The following is a 13,825-nucleotide window of genomic DNA, read 5'->3' on the forward strand; positions in this document are numbered from 1 at the left end:
AGTGGCATTCAATCACATTGTTCTAAAAATGTCATCAATATAGTTTCTTAATGAAAGTGTATTAGTTTTCTATTGGTACACAACAAATTACCACAAATTTAATGGCTTCAAACAACACTCATGTGTTAGCACTCAGTTGTGTAGGTCAGAAGTCCAGTGCAGTGTGGCTGAGTTCTCACTTAAAGCATCACAAGGCTGATGTCAAGAGGTTGGTCAGACTGAGTTCTCATCTGGAGACTGGGGAAAAATTGCTTCCACATTCATTTTCTTGGAGGTGAGGGTTACTGCGTGGAGGTCCCTATTTCCTTGCTGGCTGTCACTTGGGGGCTGTACTGACTCCAGAGACAGTCTTCATTCCTTGTCATGTGGCTTATCCATTTAGAAGTTGATGATGATACCAAAAAATGTTCTCATGCTTTAATTCTCTCTGATTTCCTCTTTGACCAGCCCTCAGCTTTTAAAGGGAATACATGAGGGGCGCCTGGGTGGCTTAGTCGGTTAAGCGTCCGACTTTCGCTTGGGTCATGATCTCGCGGTTCGTGGGTTCGAGCCCCGCGTCGGGCTCTGTGCTGACTGCCAGCTCAGAGCCTGGAGCCTGTTTCAGTCTGTGACTCCCTCTCTCTGACCCTCCCCTGCTCACGCTGTCTCTCTCTCTCCTAGAAATAAATAAAAATATATATAAAAAAAAAAGGGAATACATGATTAGATCAGGTCCATGCAAATAATCTGCCTGTTATAAAGTCAACTGATTTGGTGCCTTAATTACATTTGCAAGATCCCAGCAATACTTCAATTAGTATTTATTTGAATGGAATAACTGGGAGCCACTGGTACACTAGGGGCTAGGAATTGGGGGGCTTAGAATTCTGCCTACCACAGGGACAAAAATGTTATGTGCATATTTTGATTATTACAGAATAGTGATTTTACTGTAAGACAAAAAATAAATTTTATGGGAAAAACATAAAATAGCTTATAAATTATTAACATTTCATATAGTACTCAAACATTGCTATCTCATCAATAAAACAGTGAGCAGTAATAATGGATTTAGTTATCTTTGATTTTTTTGTGCCAACTTTCAGTAACATAAAAACAAGAATTTTAGGGGTACCTGGGTGGCTCAGTCAGTTAAGGATCCACCTTTGGCTCAGGTCATGATCTTGCAGTTCACAAGATTAAGCCCCTTGTCTGGCTCTGGTCTGACAGCTTAGAGCTTGGAGCCTGCTTCAGATTCTATGTCTCCCTCTCTCTCTGCCCCTCCCCTGCTCATGTTCATGCTCACGCTCTGTCTCTCTCTCAAAAATAACTAAAAATTCTTTTAAAAACAAGAATTTAACACATTTTTAATTTTTTAATTAGGAAGATACATTTATCTAGAGGGGAATATTTGAATTAATAGTTTATTATTCTAATGTATAACTTTTACATGTTAACTATATAGTTTATGTGATGGCCTTATACACACCGTATATGGTATATAAGGATGAGCCTACCCTTTTCCCAATAAATAAGTCTTTCTTTTTTTGTTGTTAAGATTAAGTGATTCAGGTGCTTACTAATACTTGCATTGTGGGGCTGTCATAGAGAACCAAGACAATTTGTTCATCGGTAGTCCTTCATTCCCCTACTCACAGAGTTTTTGGGCCTGCCAAATTACAGATAAGGTATATAAGGAACAATCCTATAGCAACTCCTAGTCACTCTCTTCTGTTATACCACCAAATCTCCCTATTCTGGACTGTAGAATAAATAAAATTCTCCTGGTACAAACTAGTTTTCCAACTAATTTCCCACCCTTTATATTTAACAATCCCAATGTTCTCATGGTTTAGAGGATTTGCACAAGGTCTTTGTACAAGGACAATTTAGTTAAAATAATTTCTGCAAGCTTATTGTACTGATCATTTTAGCCTCTGAGAAGATTTCATATGATGAAAAAGAGAAGTTTCTTTTGCCCACTAAAGTTCGATTGGTATTATCTCAAGCATTGTAATGAAGTGATGTGAATATATTAGGCAGTGAGAGATAATTTGAGGCACGGTTTCTGCCACAAATTTGCCTGAGGTAGCTTCCCTAAACTAGTATTTTCCTCCCCAATAAGCTATCAGCAGGAACAACAATTGGGATTTGTATGGATGGGTTCTTTATATGTTCTTCACCACATTTAACGAACTCATTCATACAACATCAAATCTTAACTGCACAGCATTCAAGGTAACATGACATTTATTCAATGATAGTCCTATGTTCTTTATGTGAGACATTGAAGTTGTGGTTTTGGGTGAGCCAGACTTCTAAAAATAATTAACATGACATAAGATGAGTAACGAGGAAAAGCATATGGAGGCCGAGGACTGGATCAGGGACACATGGTCGCCAGAAAGTTCAATAGCTTGGCCACTGCCTCCAAGACATACTGATAATTCAAATTAGTGACTATCAGATGGCATTGTTTTCCAGTCTGGTCAGAAAACCTGATTGCTGAGTACTCTAGGCACAGCTAATCCACAGCTAAACCTCTGATGTATTTTTTTCAGCAGCTCCCTAGAATCTTGCAAAATATTGGTTGTTTTTTATTTACTCTAGGACTCCAAGTAGAGTTGGACTCAAACTAGAACCTGTACATCCACTGTCCATTACATTAATGATAATGCCTCAACCACGTTAAAAGACTTCTCATCTTCAAATAGAGTATTTCTTACTTGGTTGTACTAAGTGTTCCTATTTAAATAGAGTATTTCTCACTTGGTTGTACTAAGTGTACTATTTAACTAAATCACGTCTCTGAATGAAGGTAATTTCTAATCTTGATTGCATTTTCAAACAGTAATTACCTGGGGAAGAGAAAGGAAATGACACCAACAACAAAGACCTTATATTTGTCCTAATGGTGACATGGTGAGAAGCTGAGAGCTATTTAAACTTGATACCCATTGTGAATTCACGGAAGGAGACTGAAGATTAATAAAAGGGTCTCTAAATCATGGAACTATTTGAAGCTTCCATGAGCAAGTACAGATATCTATGCTCTCCTGTTACCTAGAAGGGGATGGGAATGTACGTTTGATATAACTATGTGTTATTTCCCAAATTGGACATTATCATTCCCTAAGACTCTGCGAATCCAAGAAAAATATGCTACATATGCATATATAACATATGTAAAGAATAAACAAGTAGATTTCCTTTTCTCAAGGGCACGGTCAAACCTTGCTATACATGAGGACTGAATGAACTCAGAAAGCATTTAAAGTTTATTGTGTCTTAAGTCCAAGAAAGAAAACAAGAAAAAACATGTTTGTATTACTAAACTGTTTTCCATTTTTGCTAGCCAGAATATTGGGATATGCCACTCCCAAATGTTGCAATAATGGCTTACATTTTAATGTGTACCTGGACAATGTAGAAAAAAAGGGAAAAAAGGAAAATCATACTGTACACCAGCACTATTCATTAGAATTTCCTGAGATGTTGGAAATGTTCTAAACCTGCACTGTCGAATATGGTAGCCCCTGGTAAGATGCAGCTGTTGCGCATTTGAAATATGGCTCATGTGACTAAGGAACATTTTAAGTTTATTTAATCATAACTAATTTAAATTTATGTTGAAATAGTCATACATGGTTAGTGGCTGCCATATTAGACAGTAGAGCTATAGACACAAAAATAGCAAGTTCGTTTCCGAAGAGAGACGTACTCAAAGATACCAAGAATTTTAAACTCTTATTTTCTTTTCTAATTCCTGGTAGAGAACTAATCCTTGCATTGCAGTTTCACTATGGTCCTTCAATTTATTCTAGTTAATGATTAATAATACCTAGACTGTACTTCCTTAATAGAGTATAAAAGCTCCCAGAGAGAAATAATATGATCTTAAAATGTAACTCTAATGTACTGTAACCCACCTTAGACATTTAAATATTTATTACAACAATTTGCTTAGGAAGAGCATAATGTATGCCTTTAACATATAATTTAGGCCAGCAAAATATCTAAATGTGCATATTATAAAAATGGAGCAATGATTTCGGGCACAGACTGAAGTCTTTATGAAGTCCGTGTGTGTGTGTGTGTGTGTGGTTATTAACTATGTAACTCAAGCAGCAGACACTTTCCAGAGTACCCCAGATTTTGTCTTTTGTCTAGTTTTGGCAAAACTCTATGACTGTATGACTATATTGGTACTTAAAGTGACCACTAAAAAAAAAGAGCCTTACAACAACCTCAGACTTCTGAAGTAATCTTGAACAAATCACTAAAATACTATAAGTTAAGTTCATAAAACAAATAGTGGTCATAAAGTTTATTTATTATAGTTCAGATTATAATGTGTAACCTCATCTATTAAGGATCATCTTTCTATAGTACAGTTGTCAGTAAAAAGGGTATATTTCATAAATTTCTTGAGTTAAACCAAGCAGCAATTGCTTCCCCACACAGCCCTCTGTTCCTTACCACGCTGAGCACTGCCTGGGGCTACTACTTCCTTTCCTGCAATTATCCCCCAGAACACCAGTGCCACCATCATCCTATTATCATATTGTGATTGTCTTATAGGGGAAGGCCCACTTATCTTTACTGCCCTCTCCCATAATTTCTCATAACTCTACCAAGAACAACAGGTTGCAGACTCCCTGAAGGTTTCATAATAACCAGCGGGAATTGTAATCTGGAATAATGTTATGGGGATGGATAAGAAACCTAAGACTGGATGCTGACGTTCAAGAAAAAGCTTTATAACCTCTAAAAGATCCCACACGGGATGACTGTCTTGTTAGTCTTCTAACAACTCTTCTTTCCATCTGGAGTACAATCCTCATCTCATCCCCTCAGAGAGATGGTGACCCCTTTAAACCTTCACCTCTAAACTCAAGGCTGTCTCAGGCTATGAAGTCTGTTTTCTCCCCAAAACAGACAACCCCAAGGTTCTAATCACCCACAAGATCACATTTTTTCCCCAAATCCGAGATACTCAGAATAGTCCAGGGTGGCTTTTTTAGGCCAAATCAGAGTCTCTGTGAAACCCGCTCAAGCATGGCTGATCATCCTTGGGGTAGATCAACTTCTTTCACTGGATTTTCTTTCTCCTCTTGCTAGTTCCTCAAGTGAAAATGAAAAACAAATCTCTGTATTTGACCATATTTTTCTCTTTTTTTCCCACAAATAGTTTATTGTCAAATTAGTTTCCACATAACACCCAGNAAGTTCTCTGCTATGATTTGTTCCAGGACTTCTTCAGCACCTTTCCCTCTCTCTTCCTCTTTTGGGATTCCTATGATATGGATATTGTTGCATTTGACCGTATCACTGAGCTCTCGAATTCTTTCATGTTCCTGGATATTTGTCTCTTTTTTGTCAGCTTCTTGTTATTCTATAATGGTGTCTTCTAAATCACTTATTCTCCTTTCTGCCTCTTCAATCCGTGCATTGGAGGCCTCTAATTTATTATGTATCTCATTTATTGCATTTTTTAATTCTTCATGCCCATTTTTATTTTCCATTCTGTCCCCTATGTTTTTTTCAAGCCCAGCTATTAATTTTACCGTTATTATTCTAAAATCTTGTTCAGTTACACTCCTTATATCTGTTTTGCGCAGTTAATTAGCTGTCATTTCTTCTTGGAGTTTCTTTGGAGGAGAGCTCTTTCGTTTCATCATTTTAGTTAGCTTTCCGGCTCTTGTTGGTTTTATTTTTTTTTTTTAAATGTTTTATTTATTTCTAGGAGAGAGAGAGACAGCATGAGCAGGGGAGGGTCAGAGAGAGAGGGAGTCATGGACCGAAACAGTCTCTAGGCTCTGAGCTGGCAGTCAGCACAGAGCCCGACTGGGGCTCGAACCCATGAACCGTGAGATCGTGACCTAAGTGAAAGTCGGATGCTTAACCGACTAAGCTACCCAGGCACCCCTCTTGTTGGTTTTAAAGACCTGTTATGCTCTCTGTATCTATGAGCGCTGCTGTATCCAAGAAGACTCTTTGACTGTCCAGGGCCTATCCTTTCAGAGAGTGTTTTTTGAATGGTATCTCTTTGTCTCTCTTGTTGGGATCTTGGTTATTTTATTTTCCTACTCGTAGTGCTATTTGGGATTCTCCACCTTGTGTACTCTGGCTTGTTTCTTGAGGTAGCCGTTAGAAGGCTTTCTCAGTGGATTCTGCATCCTTTTTCTCCCCATCTCTCAGGTCTTGTAAGGTTTCCAATGGCTTCATATCTTTTCCGTGAGATGTATGGGCGCGAGTGCAAGTACGGAGCTCCTTATTTCTCCGCCATCTTGCCCCTCCCCCGACCATATTTTTCTGATAGTTCTATGGCTTGGTCTTCTGAAATCTCCTGGCAATCCTTAAATCCATTCAAATTTACAGCAAGAGAGTAGAAAAAAGCCATGGGCTAACAAAGAAACAAAAAGTCTGACAGCAATAACAAGTGCCAGGTCATAAGAGAAAATGGCATGGGAACAATTAGAATAACACAGATTTCTGGCAGAATTTTTGGTAAAAAAGCAAGCCATGCTTTATACATAGTATTAAGTCAAGGAAGGGGGAGGGGAAAAAAGAAACGGTTCCATACTGTAGTCCACCAGTGTTGTAAAATGATTGTCTTAAGTGATTAAGAAAAGGCTCAATCCATTTAATATGTTGTCTTTATTAAGCAAGGAAGGATACAATAAGCTTTATGAGGACACACATACACACACATAATATTCTTACCTATTACCTAAATTCTGCATAATTTGATTATATCTTTTTTAAATGTACATTTAAGTTGATTTTAATATTTTGTATAGTTTTTAACTTTTAATTTTGAAATAATATCAGATTAATCAAATTTACAAAGCCTCCATAAATTTTAACATCTTACATAACCATAGTACAATAATACTAACTAGGAAATTAAATCAATATAATACTAATAACCCATCAAGAATTTCACTCAAATATTTCCAAATTGAATTTAAATTTGGATTTGAATTAGTGGAATTCCACAAATGCCTTTTTTACTGATTCATACATAAATCTGAAATCACTCATTGTGTTTAGTTGTCATGTATTAATTTGGTTTCTAAATTAATTTATGTGATTATATCAAAATATTATCTGAGTAACTTCTGAACTAGTTAGAGTGTTCTTTTTCCTTCTGTGTATCATGCTGATATTTAATTGTGGTGTATAACAAATGACCCTTTTAAGCTTTAAGATTCACTTATTTTTTTTGAAATATGTCTGTTAAATTACTATTTAGTAATTACCAAACATTTACTTAAATAGTTAAGTTACTAAATTGCTATTGGCAATTAGTACTTTTTTGCTAGTTTAGTATATTTCTATCAACTTGCTTTTACCTGAACTCTGTAGTGGAATCCTCCAGTTCTGAATTTCAGTGACAGAACAATCCTATCCGATCCCTTGTTATTCTCTCAGCATGCTCTGAATTAGACACATAATTGAAATGAAAAGCAGCTCTTGGCTGCGAAGTATTCTGATATGTCAAGGAGCAGACTACTAGTCATATCTTAATCTTGTTAGTAAATACATGGAAATTACTTAGCTTTCCTGTACCGCAGTTTCTTCAGCTGGAAAAATGGGAAATTTTTCTCCCTTAATTTCAATGCTGATATGAAAATGTATATGAAAGAACTGTATTTGAAACTGACAAAAAGCAGATCATTACAAAAAACACTTTCAATGATTACAGGATAGTTCTTACCTAAAGAAAAAATAAGTCTTCTCCATCCTTATCCTATCCAACTTTTCTCATAATAGAAATAAGTCAAAATATGGCTTCAGAATCCCAATTGGTGACTTAGAACTTATTCTTTTATAGCAATACTGCAACAACTGATATGGCAGTAGATTATCAAGATTATCTAACCCACATAAACTTCTAATGGAAAAAAATTGCCCACCTACACTGGACAGTGAATTTCCCTAATGCTGCATTTTTTGTATGTGCTTAAAGTGGGGGCATAGCAATACTCTTGAAGGACAGGAAATTACTATTTGATGATAATTCTGTCACTTTATATAGTAATAAATTCAACATTTTTTATTGAGGGCCAGATACTTCTAAATGCTGTGAGGGTTACTATTATGAGTGAAGAAAGATATATTGATGTAAAACTTATAATAGAAAAATGTAAAATGGGATGAATTATTAATTCTGCTTGAGGGTATTTAAGAAGATTTTGCATTTGAGGCAATAAGAGATCTAAGTCTTGAAGACTGAGTTGGATTTTAAAAGAACAATGAACAGAGGATTTCTACTTATATATAACAGAAGTATATAGACCTACATAGAATATAGATTATATATTCTAGTTGCATATATATTGTTACTGAAACTGTAACAATACTGTAATATTATATATACTATTTCTTCTAGTTATGTAGGTATGTATATGTGTGTATACATATATATGTATATATATGTATATATGTGAAATAAATAGCATGTTTGTGAAATCATTAGAGATTCAGTGGGCTTGGAAATTCAGCAGACTTATAGAGAAAACTTGTGGGAGACAGACTGGAAAAGTGGACTGAAGGAGAAGAGTTTGTAGAAGTATTCATCTGAGTGCCATATTTATTTTGGACCTTATTTTATGAGAACTATCATCACTTCTTGATTATGAGAGCAAGATTTTTGTGTGCAAAGTCATTTTATTTTTGCAATACAGTCAATGCCTGACTGAGTGAGGCCAGGGAGAGGTACAATCATCTGCGAGCAGATAGAGACTGAGCTGATGGCCCCTGGTTAGTAAGGTAAGGTGAAGATATGATTAAAGTTGTTACAGGAAATGATCAGTAGAATTTGTTGGCATATTGTACATAAGATAAAAGAGAAAAAATAATCAAAGATGACTCTGATGCCTGATATATTAGATAACTGAAGTAAATGGCAGTATCATTTAGTGGTATGCAAAATCCAGAGGGAGAAACACATTGTCAAGAATTGTTGTGTTGTGTTCAGGTATATATATCTAGCATGGAGTTTGATGTTTAAAAGTGAAATTGTTCTGGGTATTGGGAAAAGTCTATGTTGTGTCTCTGTGATTGAGTTTCTGGAGAATGGTAGTGATACAGTTTTGAGAAGAAAAGTTCAGAGTGTCAAATGGGTCATAAATATAGAGTTCATGAATTTATTTATAAGGTGATAGTAGGAGATAGGCTGGAAACTTTCACCTACGCAATGATTTTTGAAATTTCTACCTGACTCATATCCTCTAAGTTCCTATTTCTCAAAGCATGGCCAGTAGGACAGAAAGTACCAGTGATTTGAAACTTATTCAAGATACAACATAGTAGACCCCACCCATTACTAATAAATCAGAAATGCTGGGCATTTGGAGGCCAGAATCTGTTTTAATAATCCCACAATGTGATTTTGATTCACACTAAAGGATTTCAACTTTGATTGCACAATGGGACCATCTGGGGATCTATAAAATGTTCTGATGCCTTGGACCACCTTTAGTGATTCTGATATAGCCAGGTGTAAGCCGTGGGCCAAGGGCTGGGGATTTTGAAAGTCTCTCAGGTGATTCTAATGTTCAGCTTGAGCTAAAAACTATTTTTCTAGAGTAACAATAAATAAATACCAAGAGAAATGTTTCTCACACTTTAAAAGTGCAAACCAATCATCTTCAAAATGCAGATTCTAATACAGTGGGTCTGAGTGCCACCTGTGAGTACATTTCTAGTCAGCTTTTCTGTGAGCTTGAACACAGACCACAGTTCAAAGAGCAAAGCTCTAGAGCACAGTCATCAGTCATGTATGATACATCTTCCACAGATATGATAAAACAAGGGATTATTAGCTGGAGATGATTTGTCTGGTATCAAATTGGTTGCTCAAGAAAAGAGATCAAAGGCAAGAGTAGGAACCAATCAATTTATAAAAATATTTAATTTTGAAATTATTTTTAGATCAAGTTGCCCAAAAACACAAGTGCTTCTTTTAAAGACTAATCCTTTAAATTAAAATACTGGACAAAGCTAACCTGAAGGAGTCAAAGTTAAATTTTTGCATGTAGGCTTCAAGAGAATCATTGGATTATCTTATTTCTATTTATTTACTTACTTATTTATTTATTTATTTTAGTTTAGTTTAGCGAGAAAGAGAGCATGTGTGGGGGGAGGGGAGAGGAAGAGGAAGATAGGGAATCTCAAGCAGGCTCCACACCCAGGGCCGGGCTCCATCTCACAACCATGAGATCATTACCTGAGCCGAAATAAGGAATCGGACACTTCACAGACTGCGCCACCTCAGTGCCCCTGGATTATCTTATTTCTGTCATGTTTTTCTGGAAAGGAAAAGGGTGTAAGTTTCTATTAACTATTATTCTGGAATAAAAGCCCTACATGGGCTCATACCAATCCACTCACATGTCAATGGGAAAGTAATTTCCATTAGTGTGTCCTCACTATTAGTAAAAGTCAACCTCTAAGTTTGAAATTTTAGAACCATGGGGGAAAGGATCCCAAAAGGGAATTACATAGTCTTCCTTTTGTTGTTTTTGCCATTTTTAAAAGAAATATGCCTTTATGGATTTAAAGAACATTCAGTTTAATATGTGGTTGAGGAAACGAATTAGCTGCCCCCTTTTACTAATGACAGTAGTCAAATCATTACTTGTCTAACTGGGCTCAGCAATGTCCTGATTAGCAAAGAGTCAGTCTGAGCCTGAGGTGACAGCTTACCCTTGGCTCTTGAATTCTAGCTGCTTCCTCATTAATCAAAAGTAAAAATAATCACATATGTTAGAATGATTAAATAAGACCTCTGCTTTCCATAGAATATTTAGGCTTCAGGTATTAGAAGAAATGATTCTAAGAAATTGGAAGAAACATTTTTTTCATGTAAATTGCATTCTAGAGTTTTTCACTGATTTAGTGAATGAATAAACTGATCTTGGGTGGGAAAAATAGGAGAGATTTATTAATAGCAGTTAGTCAATATTAAAGGGAAATGGGTCAGAATGGAGTCAGATACCATACATTCCTACTATGAGTTAACCCCCATATTCTATTTTTCCAAGGAGAAGTTTCAAAAAGATTTTTAAAATTATATATATAGAATGATTAAATACCAACTTTTAATAGTTTGTTAAATAAGTTATGAAATATATTCAAAATCACATTATATAATTATCTTTTAATATAGAAATAAACTTTTTCACATTTCTTGAAAATATTTTAGTCAAGCTTTCCATATGCGTCTTCTGAAAGTCTCATCATCATTAGAGTTCTTGTTGAATCCTCTAATGCATTTGTTGAGAGCACATTATTTTATTGGTCCACATTTTTTTAGATAAGATATCTTTTGGAACTGTATATGATGTTCTCACTGGAAAACTTATCCTCAAAGTATGCAATCACAAAATACGAGTACATTTGGTTTTTATATTGTCCTATGTGTATATGCATTCATGATTTCTCCAACACAACCACTTCCTGCTTTGCTTTTTAAGTAAATTTTACAAGGTTTATTTACAATCAAATCCTTGCAATTGTAAAGTCATACACATAGAGTAATGAAGAAATCTGTATCAAAGTTTTTTCTTGCTTTCTCACCAATTAATTAATCACTTCATACTAGTGCTGACTTATGTGGTTTCAGACTAATGTGCCTTTTTTCCTAAATAGTACTTGATCAATCAGAATTTAGGGAACTGAGATAGGACCAGCAATAAGTAGACTTTGTGAGACTTGGATATAAAGTGACTATACTCTGTTATCTGAGGGTTAATATTTTAGGAGGAAAAAACCCTCTGTCTTATATTTGAACATACCCAGAAACAATGATATTTAGTTCATAGTAATTTTTTGAAAGTGAATTTGTACTAATTATCATTACTTCTGAATCCCACATTCGATTTTATTTTTATTTGTGTCTTAAACTGATTATAATTAATAAAATATTATAACAGACAATTTAGTAAATTCTCCAGAGGTGTTTATATATTATATAAAACGTGAAATACACACTATACACTTTCTTTTACAAGGTGGAGGTCTCTGTGGGACATATTTCTCCTTTTCCTAAAAGATCATTTGGCTGGGAGAAACAAATTACTTGCGTTGGTATTTGGAAGCAAAATTCATTCAGTACTATTTTAATCTTAGGGATTTTCTCTTTAAATTTAGTGACTTCTAAATTTGACCCCACTTAGAAAAGTTGTGCTTATCTGTACATTAGCCACCTTTTGTGAATGGCAGCAATGAAATTGCAGCCACTTTCCACAATGCACTTTTTTTTATTGTTGTGGGATTAATTTGAAGGTTGTTCTCTGCTGGACTCTGCTGGGTTCAGCCCAGGTCCACGAGTCCTGTCACTCCTGGATCATTTCTGAATGAGGAGCCACTATCTGTGACATGATGTTCTCATGGCAAAGAACAGCTTCTCAGGTGGGAGAGAGCCAATCCAGGCAAAGAATTCAAAACTTCTACTTGGGGGTGCCTGGGTGGCTGTGGGTCAGTTGGTTGAGCTCAGACTCTTGATCTCAGCTATGGTCTTGATCTCAGGATCCTGAGTTCAAGCCCTGTGTTGGGCTCTGTACTGGACATTAAGCCTACTTAAAACAAATGAACAAAGAAAAACAGTAAAAAAATAAAATAAAACTTCTACTTGAACGAATGTATATCACATCCCCTCACACTCCATTGACCAAAGCAAGTCTTACCACTAAGCCAATGTCAGTATGGCAAGAGGGTGTACTCCCTGCCAATGGGGAAGCATGAGAAAGGTGAGGAGGAGACAAATAGTTGTGAGCAAATAATACAATCTATGACTGATAATCACTTTGGTGACTGTCTTGTAATTTGTAATGCTTGCTTAATCATCATTAGAACTAGGATCAATGTCAGCAAGTGTGAAGGGCACATACTGCTTTTAGTTACCTACAATGGCCATGAAATTAGATGAAGATCAATCATGTGAAAGTTGAGGGAAGCTATTCAATATGTTTTCTAATGTACTTTTAGTTTCTAATGATGCTAATAATAAGTTCCATAATGCTTTTTAAACTTCTCAGAATAATTTTTATTTTAAATCCTATTTGGGAATTTTTGCCTCTCTGTACCATTCCTGTCAGGGCAGCATCCAAGTCTGATTCTGTTCCAGCTCTTCTAGAGATTCTAGGAGATATTTAATTTCCTTTAGTATTTCTGCTAAACTAGCTAGACTAAACTCTTTTCTATATATATCTTATGGAGTGGATATGTATCCTCAAGAAGTTAATATAGAAGAAGGTACCTAGCATATGGTTTGCATTTTAAAAAGTCACATCCCTTCTCAGTCCTATTTCATTTTGAAAATGTTGAAATATTTGTTTATTTAAGAAATACTCTATTGTTGATTTTTTTTTTTGTCATGATACTGTCGATTCTTAAGAAATGCTTACCCTAATTTTTCATATTTGTCTCTGAAAGCCTGGGGGTGGTAATGGACATAAGACAAAAAGCAATTTTTCCAGCATTTTCTGAAGATGCTTCTAAACCAATCATATGTCCCAGACTATCAGAAGCAATTCCAATTTAAAATAAGCTGTTTCACTGTCCGTATAAGTTTGCTTTTATTTTTTTAGGTTTTCCCATAAGTATGCTTTTAGATATGACATCCACGTTTCATGTTTTGGTTCACAAAAACACGTTATCCTTGGAACGTTTGGTTAGTGAACATGTGGAGATTCAGGAAGTGTCATATGAGGAAGGGGTATGGAAGCGCTGAAACTTTTCCCTTTACAATGCCCTACGTATCTCTTTCACGTGGCTGTTCTGGAGTTATATCCTTTTATGATAAACTGGTAATCCAGTTTTAAGTCCTGTTCCC

Source organism: Crocuta crocuta, unplaced genomic scaffold (genome assembly GCF_008692635.1).
Source record: "Crocuta crocuta isolate KB4526 unplaced genomic scaffold, BGI_CrCroc_1.0 scaffold52, whole genome shotgun sequence".
Lineage (NCBI taxonomy): Eukaryota > Metazoa > Chordata > Mammalia > Carnivora > Hyaenidae > Crocuta > Crocuta crocuta.